This window comes from Silene latifolia, chromosome 6 (assembly GCF_048544455.1).
Source record: "Silene latifolia isolate original U9 population chromosome 6, ASM4854445v1, whole genome shotgun sequence".
NCBI classification, from domain to species: Eukaryota; Viridiplantae; Streptophyta; class Magnoliopsida; order Caryophyllales; family Caryophyllaceae; genus Silene; species Silene latifolia.
Window position 1 is genome coordinate 136,654,346 of NC_133531.1, and position 21,159 is coordinate 136,675,504.

General features: G+C 39.9%; 1 pseudogene; it reads right to left on the minus strand.

The window, feature by feature from the left end:
• Positions 1-1,214: 1,214 nt before the first annotated feature.
• Positions 1,215-3,251, minus strand: LOC141588776 (cell division cycle 5-like protein; annotated as a pseudogene).
• Between the last annotated feature and the right edge of the window lie 17,908 nt (positions 3,252-21,159).

Consider the following 21,159-nt stretch of genomic DNA (forward strand, 5'->3'; position numbering starts at 1 on the left):
TTTTGTGGTATTATTAAATTAGATAATTGATTGCCGAGGACCTCAAGAGATGAATTAAATAGAACAAAATGTTAATGAAAATTATGGGTGTTGAGTAATATAAGGAGTTTTAATAAAATTATTAACATATTATATTACAAAAATTAATTAAATAGGAAAAACTTTTAATTATTTTGGTGTGTGTTAAGTATTATGAAGAGTTTTAATCAATTTATTACCATGTTTAATTAAAAAAAATATAGGAAAATGTTAATAATGGTGGGTGTTCAATAATATGAAAAGGTTCGGGAACTTCCGCCATGTTAAGCACTTCAGAAGCTACTTCATCAGTTTGCTTATTAGCTTCAGCTTCTTCAGCTTGCTTCTTGGCTTCCAGTTCTTCAGCAAGCTTCTTTGCTTCTAATTCTTCTAGTTGTTGAGCTTGTATTTTGTACTGCCACATCAACACCTGAATCTCCATAACGCTTCTGTAAACTAGTTTCGAGCTCTTTCTGCTTCTGAACTTCCTCCCAAAGGCCCTTGATCCTTAATGTAGCTGCTGCTTTTTCCTGCCTCTCTAAGGCTAAGAAGCAGTCCAATTCTGTCCCAGCTGTATTCATCTGTTTGAATGTTAGCTCGGTTTGTTCCCTGAGTTTAGCTTCTCGTGCCTGGAAATTAGGGGAAAAGACATCACTATCAGTGACAATGATCAAACCCCGCCCCTTAAAGAGTAGCTGTATAAATGTCTTGTTAAACAAGGTTTTATATTGGTTTAGTTACGAGGCATACATCAATTTGGGGAGAATTAAGTTGTCAAATCAAATATTGTGGACATTTAGCATGGATATTAGGATATATGGACTGACTATACCTTATATTTAGATAAAAAAATTAAGTGAAGACAGATCATATTTAAGACACGAAAACCCAAATAACATGAGTTTTACCACTAACCTTGTAACCATTAGTGCCTTTTTGTTATCATCATCCATTTTCCTCTTGACGTGTTGAAATTCATTTTGGAGTGCTGAAAGTTTCTTAGCAGTTCCAGCCACACTTGAGAGGCCAACAAATTCTTCAAGTGAATCCTCTTTGTGTCCCATTGCTCTACGTAGATATTGAGCCTCCTCTTCAATTAAAGAGCTGGCCTGAAGAACGTGTTTAGTGATAATTGTGAGAATACATTCAAATCTAAAAAGCATGCACTTGATATGAAACTAATTTATCAGGATTCACTACGTATATATCCTATCTGACATGTCTTCTTCAATCTTCTCTTCTTGCTCTTCAGCATCCTCAGGGGCAGGGCGAACAACCACTTCATAGTCATTCTTTGGCTCAGGCAGACTACTTAGACCCATGCGGAGGTTCCTCTTAAGCTCGGCTTGCCTTCTGACTTCAAGTTTACCACTATCATGCATATCCGATCCTTCATTTATATGAAGCCCCATCCCTAATTGGAGTCCCTTTTGGCGTCAAGCCAAAGGAATTGCTGTCCCTGGAGGGAGTCATCCCAAGTCTAGGTGTAAGGCCAGCTCCCCCGGGAGTTGTTAAAGGAGTAAGCATGGGGTTTGGAGTCTGAACTTCCTGGCCTTCTCTTCAGGGTTGCTTCCTTCAAGCAATGGAGTCTGAGATTCCCCAAGTCTAGCTAAATTTTCGGCCTCCATCATAATAGCATCCCCTTTACCAGCTGGCGTTCTCTGAGGAGTTCGCATGGGAGTCACTCCTGGCCGTGGAGTCTGAGAGTAATCTGCAAGAAGAGCAGGAGTAGCACCACTCCCTTCCATGTGCTCCTGATTTCCAGCTAAGATATCAGTAGCATATCCCATTCTAGCGATTTCCTCTAGATCTTGATCAGAAATCTGGGGATCTCTTCCTAACGGTTTCAGGATCATTGAGCTTGTTGGCTTGCATTATTGCTGCGGGAGCATCCTGTCTTTCCGCAATTTTATTTTTAGCAATGTCCCTTCTTTCTCCTTCAAGCTCCTCAATTGTCGTGGGAAATTTAGGCTGTTCTACAGGTCTATCTTCATCGACAACATCATAAAACCCAGGGGGAGGCCTTTTCTGAAAAGGGATCTCAGCGTTGTAGTCAATCCCTTTTCTTTTCCTCTTCCTCGCCTAGCATCTATACCCATTGCCTTGAGTTCCCTCCTTTTACGTGACGAAGCAAGCCTCCTTGCCTCTTCAAGTTGTTTTTCTCTAGCTTTTCTTTTAGCCTTTTTACCCCTTGTATTAGCCAAACGAGCACGTGCTTCACATAACATTTCTTTTTCATCTTCGTCCATATCAACAAGATCTGGTCGTGCAGGCTTAGATTCTGGATTTGGATCAATTTCTCCAGGACGTAATTTACGAGGATCGTCTCCTTGTTCATATGTTGTTGCATCATTAACAGCTGAATCAAGAAGTTTTTCATAACGTTCAAGGCACTGTGAGGGAGTACGGCCAACAATTAGTGCTATAGTTCTCCACTGCGTCGGCATGAGCTTCGCAAGATGAAGTAACTTTTCATCTTCTTCTCTTGTCCATTCTGTCTACAATATGCGAGGAAGAAAATAAAAATGAGCATCCATTCAATATTTCAATGAACTGTCAAAAGATCAAAAAACTAAACATGCAAACAATAGCATCCAGTAAGCAAGTTCAAGTGTGAAACTATACTGAGATAACAAAAATCAATAATTGGATCTTTTACCAAAACAACCATTTTACCCAAACTATTTTCCAAACTAACCATTCTCCATAACTATTACCCAAAATGACCATAAATAACCATTGAACTTTTAAATAAATAGGATTATTTAATGGGAATAATCCAAACTATTGGTGGTGGTCTTAAAATAATCTAAACTTCGTTTAATTTCAGAACAAACCCAACTATTAACCCCCTTTTCTTGTAATAGACTCACACAACCGACAACCTGTTAAGTAGGTCATTTTTTTTGAATCATATCTCATCCCCATCACCGCTTTCACCTTTAACATTTACCACCATTAACACTATCAATCATACACCTAACATTCATCAGCACACAAAAGTTATAAGTCCGCATCAATAGATTTTAGGATTAATTAATGGGAATAATTCATACTATGGACGCCCTTCCTAAAATAATTCAAACTATGTTTTAACTCACTATAATCCTAACTATCCTACTCCCTTCCCATATTACACCCAAGTGACTGGCTACCTAAGCAACAGGTACCCCATCATAATCAACACTCCTAAACCCCTTACTCTGTGAATCTTCATCGTTACTCTTCCCCATTTTACCAACCTTAACTCCTTCATCATCAATCACCAAAAACTACCCCACCACCATCACAAGACCCCCCCCTTTTGCATCACCATGACACCGCCTTCAAACCACCGTCAATCCGCCATCACTACTCTCTCACCATGCACCAGATCTCATTTGCACGAAATCCATCCACTCTCTACGGCCTCCGATGTCCCGTCTCCGTCAACATTTGAATAACAACAGAGTGAACTCACCGACTACCTACATCGACCCTCACAACCACCATATCAACACCCCAACCCTAAATTAATATTTTTCCCCAAATTGATTTGGGAATCTAGGTTTTTAGCCAAGAGGCGACTCACGAGGGGTGAGGGACAATAGATGACAACAATGATTAATTGGGGGGATGATGAACAAGTTCTGCGGTGGCCTACGCAAGGAGGCGATCGACCACGGTTTGGCCGTGGCTGTGTTTTTATTGAAAAAATAGAGCGAGGCATAGGATAAGGCGAGAGTGTGGGTGGCATAAATGGTGGAGGGTGAGGTTTTGGGTGGTCTTGGTGTTGAACGGTGGTCGAGGGAGGCCGTCAATGGTTGTTTTGGTGTGTTTTTTTCTTTGTAGGGAATGGTGTAATTTAAAGGTAATGGTTGTTAATGAAGTAATTAATGCTTTTTGAATAAAAAATGGGTCCCACATGAACATTTTAACCTGATTTAACAGGTGAAAAAACCTGTAGTGTCGTATGAGAATATGGGGTAATAGTAGGGTTTATTGTAGATTAAAACATAGTTTGGATTATTTTGAGAATACCACCGAATTTTTTAGTTTATTAGCGTTATTAAGCAAACTAATTAGATAATTAGCGTTGAGTTGAAATTATTTACGTTTCTAGTGTCCACGTCATCACTTTATTTTTTTTCGCAGATTTTCAACAAAGCCGCTAATATTCTCAGCGGCTTTCCTTCTTTTTTTACTACGAAACCATTTTCCTCAATCCAGTGCACTGGACTAAAAAATTGCAAAAATAAGAGCTAATGCCGCTAAGGTTCTTAGCGGCTTTGTCAACTTTTCAAAAAAAAAAAGCAAACACCATAAGCCGCTGAGGTTCTTAGCGTCTTTACATGTGGAAATTGGAAAAAAAATGCTGAAGCAATCCAGTAGCTACTGGACTCCAGAAATGCGAAAAAACAGGCAAAGCCGCTGAGGTTCTTAGCGGCTTTGTGTAATTTTCACAAAAAAAAAGAAAAACCCCCCTAAGCCGCTGAGGACCTTAGCGGCTTTGCTAAGTTTTTGAAAAAAATAAAAGCTGTAACTACAGCTACCTCCCACCCACGATTTGGGACCAAATACAATAAACCTGCAAATAAAGCTCCAAACTCAGCATGAACAATCACACACACACATGATTGAATTTCCGAAAACATGTTTCATTTGATTGAAAACGTAAAATAAAAGATAGTGCATACAAAGTACTTATAAGGTACCAAATCTAAAGTTCAAACAAAGTAGCTAAAAGTGTTTTACATTGTTAACAATTCCAACTAATTTTACTTTGAAATCAAACTAATCTTAGGCCAATCTCGAGTGTGGCCTCTTTCCTTTTTGTCTTGAAGTTGAACCGCTCGGTGTCGCCTCCTCTTGGATAGGGGTAAGTTGAACCGCTCGGTGTCGTAAGTCATATCTTCGAGGTTCATTGTGTGGAGGGCTTGGATGATCGGCCTCGGTAGGTAGGATTAGATGCCCGTGTCCCGTGCGTTGCAAGCACTCGAGTGACATTGACTGCATTTCTTTCACCATGTTTACATGTGATAGTGGCACACCATCCGGCATCTCACCAAGCATAGTTGTGGCACGTTCATAGTTGTATACATGACCTTGACTCTACAAAATTGAACAAATAACAAATTATACAAAGGTTGTTAAAAATAATTAAATAGCAAACATGTAAAGGTTGGTAAAAATAATTAAATAGCAAACAAATAAAATTATAGAAAGAATTACTTACAAGTAACATATTGTCCGCCGCATTTGGATAGAAATTGTGTCTCTTCTCATATAAATCCTTGTTTTGTGTCTCGGCACTAAGCGGGCTAATGACTAGACGAGTGATTTTACGATACCATTCTAGGTATAGATCATTGTAGTCAAGATAACCCTTGTAGGGAACACCGCGAGGAGTCAATCTTGATTTACGGTTGTTCCACTTGTCAATGCTCAATCTATGCAATTCCTCATAATTAGTCGCATTTCCCCGTCGATCTATCTTGTGCAACTTCTTAGAAGTCTTGCACGAATTGGGTAGCGTTGGATGCCAACCAAATTGCCTAACAACCCTCTCCGCATAATGCCACTCAACCGCCTCAAAGCAAATGAGTGGTGCATTTACAATCCACTCATAAGGGTCTTCGGTACAAATGTCGGGGAGAAGGGCAAGGACTTCCCTAGAGTATGGTTCCCAAGTAAACATGGAGTCGGTCATAGTATCAAGAGCATGCCTAAATGTGACTAATACAAGCAAGTGATCCGTATAAGAACGGTCTACTCTTAGCCACCTACAACCTAGAGGGTCAACACCCGGGACTACTTGTGAACCAATAGGGTTCTCTTCCCCCTCTATTTGAGGTAACATAATGGTTGGACGACCAATAGATATATGCTCCCAAGACCAAAGTTGCATTAGGAGAAGACAACCACCTATCTCAATGCTTCCTCTCCTAGAAGCCGTACACAAATGTCTATACAAGTAAGCAAGTGTCGCACTCCCCCAACTATATTCATTCAATCTATCCAAATTGATCAAAAGGGGGAAGTATAACAATTGTACTCTATTCCCACTTTTATCCGGAAAGAGCACCGTACCAATCAAGTATAACAAATAAGCCCTCACAAATCTATGTACTCGCACCTCACTAGCATCTTCGGGTAGGTCTTGGTAATGGGTTCTTAACCAAGATAACTTCAATGTGTTACCCTTTAATGCATCGGGAGGTGGCCGCCTACCTAGGTGCTCATCCAATAACTCGGACCAAATATAATCACTTTTGCCCGTGATAGGCAACCCACCCACTTTTAGACCCAACAAAACACCGACATCTTGCAAAGTGATGGTGGCTTCTCCAACCGGTAAATGGAAAGTGTGGGTTTCTTGTCTCCAACGCTCAACTAATGCAGTTATCATATCGGGACGGGCGACAACATAAGCTAACCTATGAATACCATGAAATTGTGTTCCACTAATAAAATTCTCGACGGCCGGGGCAACGGTGAATTTATTTTTGGAAAATAAATGATTTCTACATTTGAGTGTGCCGACATCCTTCAAAATAAATAAAAAGAAGTATAAAAACCTATTTGACCTTAACAAATCATTTAAAAAAAATAAATATAACATAGTGAATAAAATGACGACATATTACCTCTCCTTCTCAAATGTCCGTGCTTCTATGGTCCGACTGCAAGGTGAGAACGCTAGGATCCACTGGGCCCGGCTCCATTTGACCTTCACAAATCATTAATAAAATTACATCAAACTACAAAATAAAAATAACATGGTTTATAAAAAAAATAATGACAAAATATTAATAACATGGTTTATAAAAAGAATAATTATCCCCTTGTTGGACATGACCGCTTGTTATGACCCTCTACATTGCATAAACTACAACTATAAGAGGACTTGGAATTCTCATCCATTGCATTACGAATTCTTTTTGATTTTGGTCTTCCCTTTCCTCTCATCAAAGCATAATTTGGAATCAATGTTTTATCCGTCCATGGTCTCCAATAACCCTCATCCGGAATTGGTTAAAAGATTGTGCGATAACTACCATGGTATTCCCTGGAAGAGTACAAAGGGTCAACAAATTGATCCACGTCGATCGAAAAAGCACGACATACCGCCATTACATGTGAACAAGGATAATGAAAGTTTTGCCACTTATTACAAGTACAAGTCCCTTCATTCAATCGCACCGTGTGGCTTCTCCCGGCACGATTTCCAAGCCTACGACCTTGACATGTAGACACTTGATAAAGGCCCGTCTCAAAATCATGTTCATTAACTTCATGGTGGGCGGCTATTTCTTCAATTTCATCTAGTGTCTTAGTAACTTTGTCCGACCATTTCAACCCACCTAACAACCTATCCCTTGTCAATTTTCTTCTCTCAACAAAATACTTGTTAACTCGGGTAAAAGTGGCTTTTACAAGGGCTTGAATTGGGAGAAATCTTACCCCCTTCAAAACACCATTGAAACATTCACTCATATTTGTTGTTTTCAAACCATATCTCTTCCCACCATCGTGAGCAAGAGACCACTTGCTTGGAGGGATGCTATCTAACAAAGCTCTAGCATTCGCATTGATCAAACCTATTTTCTCCATACCTAAGTCAAATTTTCTAATTTGATGTTGCATTGCGGTCTCCGAGAAAGTTGATTTTAAATCGGAATCTTTGAACATCTTGTTGATATTTGATGCATGATGTCTAATACAATACCTATGAAAAGCGTATGGCTCTTCCCAACCACTTCCCGGTTGACTCATTGACTTCAAAATACCCGCATGGCGATCGGACAAGACACAAAGACCTCTACGATTTGTCACCTAATGTCTTATGCAAGCCAAAAACCAACTCCAATTCTCATAGTTCTCCTTCTCAACTTGCCTTCAAGCAGGAAAAATGGATCCTCTATTTCCCACAAAGGAAAATGTATTTGTCACACTCCCTCCCTTCCATTTCTTTCCAAGACAGGCCATCAGGAACATACTGAACCTATACACAATTTGTGACTAGGTGATCCATCAAAAAAATTTACAAGTTTTTCATATGTCGAGCATTGGGAAGAGTTTTAAGTGAGGAAAATCTATCCTGAAGAAAGTAATGAGTAATATGACCGTTAGATAAGGTTTATGCAGGAGTTTGACCTGCAGATAATCATGTAATTAGCCTAGTATTTTCCATAGGGAAAATATAGCCCTAGTATGTTACTACTGTTATTCATAAATGGACTAAACTGTCTTCGTTTTATTTTTAGGAGAGTTACAGATTGTAAGACATCCTACCTACAATCGTATACTCCCTCTGTCACAGTGAGTAGTTTACGTTCACTTTATTTTGCGAGGGGAAAATAAAGCAAACGTTAACTATTGACTAGAATGGATGAAGTACATGATTAAAAGAAATGCGAATGACCCATAAAAATCAATAATAAAGCGTAAGGATCCACACTTGAGGCACTGATGTTTATTTTATAATGTCAAGTCATAATGTCTATAAACAGCCACCAGCCCAGCCTCATCCCAGAAATAGACTTTTCTATAAACCAACAAACTACTACCTCTATCCCGGTAATTGTTTACTTCTTTTTTTTGCAGCAAACAAGGCAGGGTCCAAAAGTACCTACTAGCCCCTATCTCAACCTGGCACACATAATATTCTATCTGAAGACTTATGCAATAGGCCTTAATTTTCTTGGGGTGCATTTATCTTGGCAGGTAGGATATCCCTCACTTCTTGGTGTTTGGAAGGACAAATGGATCCTAGTCATTCCCTCACCCAATTGCTTTCAATTTCACTCGAAGACTTATATAATAACCCTCCAATCAGCGTCTTCCAACTGCAAATTGACAGTGGTAATTGGGATTTTAACCGTGTTCGTGATATACTAGTGTAGCTCCCGTGCAAATGTACGGTATTTTAGATATAATTATTAGAGAATTTGACAATTAATCAAACTAATGCAGTTTACCTCCATTTTGAAAATGGTAGAAATTTTGCATATATAATTGCAAGAAGATATTTTATTAGCCTTATTTAATTATGTAAAAGTTAAACAATGATTGATGTTATAAAATCAATTAGAAGATAAATATTGTTCAAAAGTAGTAAATATAGATAGTCAACACTGATTAATAAGGAAACAAATATTGTCCAATAGAATATCGTTTAGGCGGAAAATTTAAGCGGGAAAATTGGAGATGTGTTAATCTTTTAGCAATTAGTCTTGCTGAAGACGGGTCGGAGCAAGTGACGGGTAATGTCACTCATAAAACGAATAGGGGGATAAGGTGGGGGCACCTCCATGTGCTTCTCTCTCTCCTCTATTTGGGTCATTTGTAAAAGAAAATGGTATCCGTCACTCCAAAGTGACGGATACGTCTTGCATCATAAATGAGATTTTGTGATCTTTTAGTATATAGAGGATGGGTTTTGAAACCGTTGTTTTTATCCTTTCAATTCCTATACCTTTTGAAGATGAGCCCCACAATATTTCAACTTAGAAATGGAGTGTCAACTGGCTCACTTTTCTGAAGAAGTAGTCTTCTAATCATATTGCCAATATTTCCCTCTTTGTTAGCACGCTATGAAGGATTTGGTGATTAAGTAACTTCTTATTGTTTCATGACACCTCCATTGATCTTTATTCCTTCTTTAAACAATTGGACAATGATGCATGCTGCCAATAATATCTGTTTGGATCATATTAGAATTGAATGTGATGCTTGCATCATGGAAATCGAACTTCAAAGCAAGTGCTAGATGGCTTTTTCAAGACAAGATGAGGACCATTCCACTTTGGGGATGCGCCTTTGGCGAAGTCGACTTTTCGGGCTGAACTAAGGGCTCTTAAATATGCAATGCTATCTCCATGGGTTATAGGCACATAGATGCGACGACGGACTGCCTAAACCTTGCCCTCCAAGTCAATGGTATTGCTGATATTAGTCAAGATGCAAGCCTATTGTTTTTCTCTTAGCCATTGTTCGCCTTAATAGGATTGTTCATGCTATAGGTACGGTGTCGGTCGTAGCTTAATTTAGCAATCTTTTTCATACTGAAAAAAAAAAATTATATTCTCAAAGTTTTAAATGTGATTTATTCTAATAAAATATTCCATAAGAACAATGTATTAAAAAGTTTAACCAGATAATATATTTAAAAATTGACAATATTAGATGAAAATTGGCTCCTGCGTACTTTTCGAATAAGGACACTATAATTCCCATTTCATGAAAACTAGATTTTTAAAATACGTTATACGGGTTATAATATTGACAGACTCTAATTGTATCTTCGCAATTGAGAAGTTATGTTTACTTTTCTTTTTTTTTTAGAATATGAGTATATACAAATAAATTAACCTTTTTTTTATGATTTGTGTATATAAAAGTTATAATCGCCATGCACGAGTAACTAAATAGTGTTCTGTTTGTAGGTGAGCTTGTACAAATGTAGTTTTTTTTTTTTGCATCTGGAAAATGTAAGTTTTTCTTCGTAGAATAAATAATTAATGAGTTAAATAAAAGCCTTGTCTAATTCTTCCCTTTGTTTGTTGGCACGGGTATTAAGACGAGGAATAAAATAAGAGTAAAAGAGTTTGGTGAAGTTGGTGATAGGAGAGAGGGATGAATAATTAGGAGTTAAATAAGGAATTGTGGGGTTAAAACATTAAGAAAAGTAATAAAATATGGGTAAAAGAGTTGGGTGGGGTTTGGTGATAGGAGAGAAGAATGAATAAAATAAGAGTAAAAGTTTCCAAAATAAGAAAGGGGAAGAAAACCTGAATAATCCGTTTTAGGAAATAGGGAAGAAAACAGTGAATAGGAGGGAGTATATATTATACGGAGTATGTTATATTTTATATTTGAAGAATAATGAGAAATTATTATTATTATAAATATTTTAAATTACAAAAATAATTGAAAAATCAAGCTTATATATTTTATTAAATTAATATAATTTTTATAAATTTTTCACTATAAGTATGGTAAGTAATATTAATTATAATATTATTATTATTGAATATGATTGCTTTTGACAAATAAAATCTACCATACCAATCTATATTTTGACATGTATTCTGCTTCTACCTCGACCCGTGACCCGTATAAGCCCACTCATATTTAGTCTGACCCGTATTCGAGTTTAACATGTATGAACCGCAAAGAATGGTGACCCATCCAGCTCGTTTGAGTGGTCTAGCAAACCTTACATCAAATTCATGTGGTAATTATCGAAGTTTTGTAGTCTGACCCGTATTCGAGTTTAACATGTATGAACCGCCTCAGCAGCCGACCCATCCAACTCGTTTGATTGGTTTACAATTGTTTTAAAATTCTTATCATTTTAGCTTTTTATTTTTAAAGTTTATATATAGTAATATAACTCTGTCATCTTAATCGGATAAAATTTCCATAAATTTGGTGATAGTTCTACAAAGAACTTTATCACCTTGATCAGATAGAATTTGCATAATTTTAATTTAAAATTTAAATTTTATTAGGTAGTTAAAAAAGTAGAGCGTTACTCTTGTTATAGTTGTCGATGTATATGAATCTTTGGAGATTTATCTTATGTAGGATTCAAAAATAAAACTCAATCTTTTTTGTAATTTACTATATCTCTTATTTTATTAGCTCAAAAATAATTATCTTCAGCTGAGTTTATTATTAAAAATAAAAAACGTGTTCTACAAATAACTTTATCACCTTGATCGGATAGAATTTGCATAATTTAAATTTATAATTTAAATTTTATTAGGTAGTGAAAAAAGTAGAGTGTTACTCTTGTTATAGTTGTCGATGTATATGACTCTTTGGAGATTTATCTTATGTAGGATTCAAAAATAAAACTCAATTAACGGCAACTTAGGAATATGAGTACCAAGTAAGAATATGATCAAAGTAAAAGAAAGTAGGAAGCTAAGAAAGAATACGATTAAAAGTAAAAGAAAGATACGGAATAGGAGAATAAGATTTAAACAATATACTTGAAAGTAAAAAAAAAGGCAAAGACGATCTAAAGAGACACAATTTAATAGTGTGTGATATATATTCAAAGGTAGATCTAACAGTACAATAGGGCAAACCCGCTCAAGCAACTCCTCAAGCTCGGGAGTAACAATAATGCCATCTTCCTCTATCCTTTCACGCATATCAGGCACTGTTTTTTCATTAGCCACGTAAGTCTCAAGGAGACATAAATAAGCTTTTGTGTCCAAGGCCTGAACTCTCTTTAACAACTGGTAAAATTTCTCTAGACCATCAACATCTTTCTGATCTTTGAAGTGCTGGAACCAAGGAACAAGCTTCTCTGCAACTGGTTTCCATTTGGAGACAATGGCAGCCTCCATATGTTTCAGTGCACACTCCGTCTAACCCATTTCAAAGTAGTAAATCATGAATTTGACATGTGGCGAGCATAATACATTTCCTGCTATATTTGTAGTATCCTTTAGCAAAAGTTCGCATGTCTTGCTTCAAGTACGCACCTATTACAAGAGCCGGTACTCTGTCATCATACTTCTTGCAGGTTGATTCCCACTCCCGGAAGCAACTCTATTCTCATCCTCTCTAATAAGGACACAGTCGAGAAGCGTCGTTATGGGCTCGCACTTGTATGTAAATTCCTCTATGCCAAATGAGGATGGGGTTTCTTTGATCCCTTTTATGGATAATAAATTTCATACTTACTGAGTTTGTCAAGCTTGGTAGCTCTAATGTAGGTAGCTCTAATGTAGGCGTGCATCAGTGGTAGTTGTAGTGCTTGATCTGCCAGCTGAGCTTTGTATCTCAAGGTCCGTGCAGGGCATTGGTCATCAAGGCAATTTGCAGGAAAATAAAAAAGAGTATAAATACCCTCTTATATATGATAACGATAATTTATATATAGGCGTGTTAGTGTTTGTAACTAATGTAACTTTATCATCTTAATCAGATAGAATTTATCAAAAAATCTTTTTAGATTAATTTTTTACAAATTATGTTATCTTTTTAGATTATATTTATAATTTATTATTTGAAGTGTTTCGAAAAATTTGGAGACGACCACGTCTTTGAAAAAGCTTTTATATATATATCTTAGATTTAATGCCCGGTGCGATGCGCGGGGCCTACATGTAGTATTCATTAGGTATAAACTGTATATGTTAAATTGTTAAAGAGTATATCTAAAATTATTATTTAATGTTGAATATGACTTAAAAGATAGAGAAAAAAGTATAGATTAAGAGGTTGAATGAGAATGTTGCTTTAGTTTTTAGGTAGCATTAATAATAATATACTTATCTATATTTTTTTATTATTTTTTATTTTTTTGTCCCTCGTCCAAACTCAAAAAGTTTGGAGATTCTAATACCTTCGTAGACCTATCTATAAAGTTGGAGTCTCTCTAACAAATCAAATGATCTGGCGATATACCTATAGAGATGCTAATCCAATTATAGGTCATTGTAGACATATTTCTCTACTACACTATATTTCTTATCTATTTATATTATATATTGATTAGGCGTAAATTATTAATACTGTTTCTATTCATATCTAATTTGTAAGTGTTTTATCTTACAACAAGTGCTTATTTATCTATCTATTATACGTACAGACTAAAGAGTAATCAATAAGACCTTTTAAAAAATCATTATATTAAAATTATTCAAACCACCATAATAATCAAAGAACCATGATTAGTACACCAATGTCGCACCTTTATTTATTTAAATATAATATAATGTATAGAATGAATAAAGTTCAGAAATAAAACAATGGGAGTCACTCGTTATATCCGATAGCAGATAAAACTAATTAAGCTTTCTAGGAATTATCAACTATTGTACGTTTGCAAGGGCAAAAAAATTACTACGGAGTACATTATTACTTTCATCAAAAACTAATGTCGTCTTCGGATAACTAAGGTTAGCCAATTTTCTTTTTATAATGTAAATAGAACTTCAACCATTTAAGAGCTCGTTTAGACGGTTGGTGTTTCATTATAAAATACGAAGTACTAAAAAGCGATCATTTTAGATTAAAAAGTTATCACTTTTTTTATTAATATAAAATCACCACTTATTTTAAAGTGCTCATTATTTTACGTAAAATAGTTAATATTTAATTTATCTCTAGTAATTCTTGCTTAAAATGAGGTATCCGTCTTAAATCTTTGTTATTTATTGATAGTTTCTCCAAAGTACTATGTTATTTGTTGGAGTTCGTGGCTTCAAAGTCGATCGTAATAGCTTAAATATTTTGTAAACAATCTTGCGCCAAAGTCAAGCGTGATATATTGTTTAAAGAAAAATCTAATTCCTTTCCGTGACTTTATGATAAAAAAAAATCTGAAACAAAACAAACGATCAGTTAGATTATAGTCATGAGAAAAGCTTGTGATATCTCAACTTTACCTTTACCTTATAAGTTATATCGAGCCCCTTATTATCGTAATAGTAAGATATAAGAGGTAATAATCGTAATTAGTGCATTCTGACTTGCTAAAACTTAAAAAAGTCCTAAAGTTGACTTGATCATCGACGCCAACAATCCCACAATGACATAATTAGAAAACGTATTTATCAAATAATAAATAATACACTTGGATTCTACCATAGTAACCGTTAATCTTAAATCAGGACATCTCATTAATAAAAGAAAAAAATAATAATAAAAAGAACTAATAACTTCAACTTACATTCGAACTCCTCGATTCGATATTGTACTATCCTTACTCCTTATAACTCGTTTGATATTAAAAATAAAAATAAAGCTAATAACTTGTACATGTATATTGAAAGTAGTACTAACTATTATCGTTTAGTTTACAAACCACACAATGTCTTCATGTCAGTATGCTTTGTCTTGAAAATACTCTGTACTTTGTAGTTCCTCATAAACTATAAATATACATCCTACAAAAACAATAAAGCAAAAGCAAAACATATTAATTAGAAAACATAAATCATCAATGATAATAAAAAACAATGCTATAATAAATAATAATAATTCGTCTGAACAAAATGATGCACTAAGAAAAAAATAAGGTCACACCAAATAAAATAAATAAATCAATTTACAAAATATACAAAAGTTAGAACAAAGATTTTGGTTTGAGTTTGGGTGCAAGATTGCAACAATGATCGATGGGTATTTATAGTTCATTGAGTTAGCTCAGTTATCTTGGCAATCGATATCAATTAGAACTCAAACACAATTTTCTATTACGCTTAAACATGGACTCATACTCAATCTTCTCTTTTATTTATTATTTTATTAGAAGTGTTTTAGTAGCCATAAAATCACTTTATTAGTTTAGTGTGGATGCTTTTAAAAAATATTGTTGAGAAACATATCCAACCTATAGTCTACCACGGCAAATCACAATACAATGTATATATAATATTCATAATTTTAACCAATCGTTGGTTGGCGCAGTGGTAGCATGGGGCTGCGCTTGGTAGGGAGGTCTGCGGATCGATCCCCCACAACTGCGATTGGGAGGGGTTTAAATACCGTAATCCTTGGACACGCCCCGAAATCCGGATTAGTCGGCCCAATGTGGTTCGGATTACCGGATGGTTTAGACCAAAAATTTTAGGTCCTGGTTGTTCCGGGTGTAATTCTAGAGCAGTTATTTGTTACCACCCGCGCTTGTAGAATGACGTCTTTGGTTGAGTCCTCCTTTCGGTCTCCTGAAACAATGAACAAACTGAGGGCTCGACTTTGGACCGAGCGAACTCACTCCGACGCTCAAGTCAGTAAACTTAGAGAGATAAGTTGTTGTTACTTGGCGAAGAGTATTTTGTAGAGAGATAAGTAAGATATTACCAGATGAATAGTGATTCTTAGGTTAAATTGTGGATCCTTTCCTCAATGAGAGTTGAGGAGTATTTATAGACTTTCACCTTTTGTCACGTAGTGGCCAAGTGGCCAAGTGGCTAGCAGGTGGAAAGACTGATCTACCCTCGGCCGAGGGACCCGTGGCAGGCCGGCGGGCCCTGTTGACTCGCCGCCGAGGGGTCTTGGATATGAGTACGCGGATATGTGCCCCGGCTGGCTAGTTGCCTGGCCGAGACCCCAGAGACAGGCCGATGGGCTGCATCGGCTAGGCTGTCCAAAGGTGTTGACTTGCTGTGGGTATCTTTGACCTTGCTCAATATGTTGACTTGGTCAGCGGTGCACAATATGCCCCATCAATTTGCCCCCAGCGTAGTCTATGCCGTGGTATGGGCTCCGATGTATGTTGAGCGTATATTCTGCGTAAGTAAAAATTTTCTTTCTCGGCTTCTTCTACCTCGGCTTGGTTCTGTTTAGGCCGTACCATATCCCCCCCTCCACATGGATGTGTAAAGGGCATCCGATGTGGAAAAGAGAGTGACGCTGGCCGAGACCAGGGTTGAGAGTGCCGGTTGTTTTTGATTGCCCCCGGCCGGTGCTACCTAGCTTGGTTGATCATGTGGCCGGCGGAGAACAGATACTTAGGAATTTGTTGAGGAAGACGAATAGGCAAAGAGATATGAAGGGGCGTGTTGAAGACGCTTGGTCACTGTTGCGTTGATTGACGTTTAACTGTTGCAACGATTGACATTCCGTGGTTGCATGTCTGACACGTGTCTGTTCGCTGATTGGCTGACGTTTCATGGGCTGTGCCCTGATTGGTCCTTCTTCATGGGCTTTTCCCTATAAATAGGGCAGTTAGTCCCTGAAATTGGCCACCAATTTCATTCTCTCTAAAATTTTCCTCTAAACTTTCAAGGGCTTCTTTCTCTTCTAATCTTCAAAGTCGTTGCTTCGGCTAGTGCTTTTCTTCAAGGTAAACAAACAAATCTTTCTCAATCTCTTGTAAGTTTTGTTGTAAACATGTCTTCTGCTGACCCCGGTCCTAGTAACCGTGCGCCAGGGGGTTCCCCGTCGCGTCTTGATGAGGAGGAGATACTAGACGCCATCCCGATAAGGTCTGGGGGCCCTAGGTCTCCTTCTCCCGAAGTTGACCCAAAAGTTTTGGAGGATTGGAAGGATGATGACGGTGCTGATGAAGACTTTGATGATGACGGTGAGGAAAGGATTCCTTCTGGTGGTGAGAGGCCGCATATCCTGGATCACGGCGAGGCCTGCATGACTGGTCTTGACCGTGCCTGGACCAATAAATTCACCAGTTGTTCCGGTGGAACTCTTTTCGAGGGTCATTTCTCCTTCGGTGAGGGGTACAAAATTGTTATCCCTGAGGAGGGTCAGGCGGTCTGTTGCCTTCCCCCGGGTCATATCGGCGTATATATCAGGCACCTGGAGTATGGGCTCCGGTTTCCTTTGAATGAATACGTCATGATCATCATCAAAGCTATGAACGTCGTTGTGGCTCAACTGCATCCGTTGGCCATTAGGACGATAGTTGGCTTCGTGTGGCTCTTTCTCTTTAAGGGGGAGGTCCCTACAGTTAACTTATTCCGCCGGCTTCATCATCTTGGCCATCGACCCTGCGGTAAAGTGGGGTGGTACAGCGTGCGAGATGGAGCGGGACTCGTCTCCGTTGATAAGCTCTCTTCTGTAAGGACCGGAAGGGGCGATGGGTGTATGTCGAAGTCCGGATGACTATCCGCCGCCCGGTCCTTCCAAAGACCAAGTTAATTTGCGGTGCGTAAGTAAGGCGAGCATGACAAATGGGTCACCGGAGTAAGGCGAAGATGGACGCTTCAAGGTCTATCTTAATGCGGACGAGAAGCGGGCGTCGGTTGTTTGATTCGAGAAGGATGGGTGCCCCGACTCGGATTATTCTTGGGATGAGCTGCTTTGCCGCGTCGGCCTCATACCGGCCCTCAACCGGGGTGAGTAGGGTCGGTGTGAGGCCCATCTTTACTGTTATGCTCTGTTTTTAGAGCTTTGTTTTACTTCTTTTATGTAACTCTTGTTTGGTTTCTTGCAGACCGGTTTGGCCAGGATCTGTCTGAGAGGACCTTGAAGAGGTTAGGGCTTGATAAGGACGGGAAGGTCGTTCAGCGGCATCCTACGGCTGACGCGCGTGATCGTAGACTGGCTCTCAACGAACTCATGGACAAGCAGCTGAAGGCACTGGATCCAGTGGTGGCTCAAGCACGGGTTCTCGGAGGCGTGCCGAAGAGAAAATCAAAGGCAGCAGCCAGGTCGGCGACGGCGTCAATCCCAACTCCCTCTTCAACCCCAGCGGTCTAGGAGGAGCAAGTGGAGGTTGTCGATATTACCGAGGAGATGGTGACCGTTGCGAAGGGCCCTCCTCCTCCAAAGAAGAGAAAAGAGCCACCGTCTGCTTCCACCGTTGCCGGGGAGAAGAATGACTCGGCTTGGCCCTCCATTTAAGAGGGTCCGGACGGAGTACGGATCTAACTTGCGGTTCGGACTTAGCCTGGTTCGTTGGACATTCCCGATGACAGACTCTCTGACGTGTCAATGCATGTTGACATGGATGCTCTGTGTAAATTTTTTGTAGATCCGCCGTCGGCAGTCGCCGTTCTCACTGAGCGGCAATTAGAGAAGCAGCCTGAGAAGGCGGGTGATAGAAGTGCCACCGCTGACTCCTTGCTTCAGAAGATTCCCCCCACCGAGCTTGTGGCAGAGGGTACGAGAATCTACAAGAGGCTGGCGAAGTGGACTCAACTAGCCGGCTCCCACATTATGGAGCAAGAAAAGGCCATGGCCCAAACTGGGCCATTGATCGAACGGCTTAAGCTTGATCTTTCCGCTGCAAAGGGGAAGCCCGGGAAGGCTAAGTGGATCTCCTTCTTGCCGAAAGCGTGAGGAGGAAGGCGAGAAGCGCTAGTGGCCGAGAGGGCCAAAGTTGAGGCTGCAGATGCCGCCACCGCCAAGTTGATGGAGGAGCGGGACAGGTATAAGGGCGCTTACGACGCCGTCGTTGCCAAGAGGGAAGAATGGAAGGATCTGTACCATGCCCAGTTGGAGGCACACAGGGACACAAGGGCTATCCTTGCTCAAAAGGAGAAGGATATTGAGATGCTTCAAACTGAGCTTATCCCAAGCATGTGCGCCCAATTCCGCGACCAGGCCGAGGAAGCGACCAGGGAGGCAATCAAGAAGCTCGTTCCTGAAGGCTCCTTCCCGTGGGACAAATTTGACCAGCTTCTGGATGAGATGGCCGAAGCTGCGGAAACAACGGCTGCGGAGAAGGCGGAGGCGGCGAAGGCTGCTCAGATAGCTGAGGCCAAGACGGCTTATGATGCAAAGGTGAAGGAGGCCAGAGAGGAGGCTGAGAGGCTAAAGGCAGCTCAAACTGAAGCTGCCAAGTCACCTTCTGGGTCACCCACCAAAAATGATGCTGCTGATGTCGCCGCTGGCGAGCAGCAACAGGCATAGGGAGACGAGCGGTCGTCACCAGGTTTCCCCGGCGTCTCGGATAGCTTTAGCTGTTCGGGGGCCAATTATTAAGCCTTGCCTCCCTGCCATCTTTTGGCGCTTCATTGACATGTCTGTAACCTTTTGCTTTTCCTTTCCTTGTGTTTTTTGTAAAAACTTTGGTAGGTTGTGTTCGGCTTATCCCTATGGGGACTACGTCGTCACGTATTCTCCTTGTAATCATTTTCAGTAAAGTTTGTCTTATTTGCCCTCGGCTTGGCCGGGGTTTTGATCACAGTTCTTCACTTGTCTTCTTGCGTTATTAATTGAGCGCTTTTTCGTTTTTACCTTCGGCCTGGCCGAGGCAGTTAGAATGCATATCTCAACTGTGTTTAACGTCTTTTTAAACATGTTGGCATGTTGGTCGCTTTCTCTTTCACTCTCGGTCTTGGCCGAGGCGTCAGATTTGCGATTCCCAACTGCTGTTGTGAACATGTTAGCGTATCGGTCGTTGTGTCCCCGTCGCTCCCGGCTTTGGCCGAGGTAATCGAGGTTACGGCGCGACAGCGTTCGTATCTGTAGACATATTGATCGCTTCTTCCGGGCCTTGATTTGGCGGCGGCTAATTGCGTCTCAACTATCATCGAGTATACGTTTATTCTAGCGTATCGACCGTTGTGTCCCCGTCGCTTCCGGCTTTGGCCGAGGTAATCGAGGTTACGGCGCGACAGCGTTCGTATCTGTAGACATATTGATCGTTTCTTCTGCCAGGCCTTCGGTTGGCCGAGGCGGCTAGAATTGCGTCTCAACTGTACTGAGTATACGTTTCTTTTTCTTGGGGTGACTGCCCGGTGGCAACCGTCGGCGTCTACCTCGAAACGACTATGGAGAGGACAAGCACTTTGATGGAAAACTTGGGTGATTCTTCATTTGATATAATCATGCGTTGGGGTGCCCACAATGGGTTTGGACACCTCCGCCGCTATACAAAGTACTTTCTTAGGTTGTCGGTGTTCCAATGGCTCATCAAAGGCATACCCTCCATGTCTGTCAGCCGGTATGTACCCGGCCTCATCTCTTCAACCACTTTGTAGGGACCCTCCCAGTTGGCCGTCAATTTACCATGAATATTTCCTTTGTTGGTGGCGGCCGACTTTCTTAGGACTAGATCTCCTACTTTTAAGTCACTTTTGTGGACTCTTCGGTTGTAGGCTCTTCTCATCCGGTTTTGGTATACTGCCAAGTTGAGGCGTGCTGTATCTCGGCTTTCTTCGACCAGGTCTAGGGAGGCTTTTAGGCCTTCCTCATTTTCAACCGGGTTAAAGGTAGCCGTTTCGAATGTTGGCACACCGCTTCAATTGGTAGGACGGCTTGAGATCCATAGACTAGGTGGAATGGATCACCCGTTGCTTCTTTCTCCGTGGTTCGAAGGGACCACAGAACGCCGGGTAGTTCATCGACCCATCTTCATTTTAAGTCTTCAACCTTTTTCTTCAAACCGTTGAGTATCGTTTTGTTGGCTGCCTCCGCCTGTCCGTTGCTCTGAGGGTGGCAGACGGAGGAGTATGCAAACTTGATGCCCAACTCTTCTAACCAGTTCATTATCAGGTCACTCCAAAATTCTCGGCCGTGGTCAAACACCATGACTTGGGGTAGTCCAAAACGAGTTATAACATTCTCCCAAATCACCTTTCTTACAGCCGCCATCGTCTTCGCAGGTACCGCTACAGCTTCAATCCATTTGGTGATGTAGTCAATGACGACAATCAAGTACTTTCTCCCTCCGGATGCCGTTGGAAATGGCCCTAGTAGATCCATCCCCCAGTGTGCAAAAGGAAG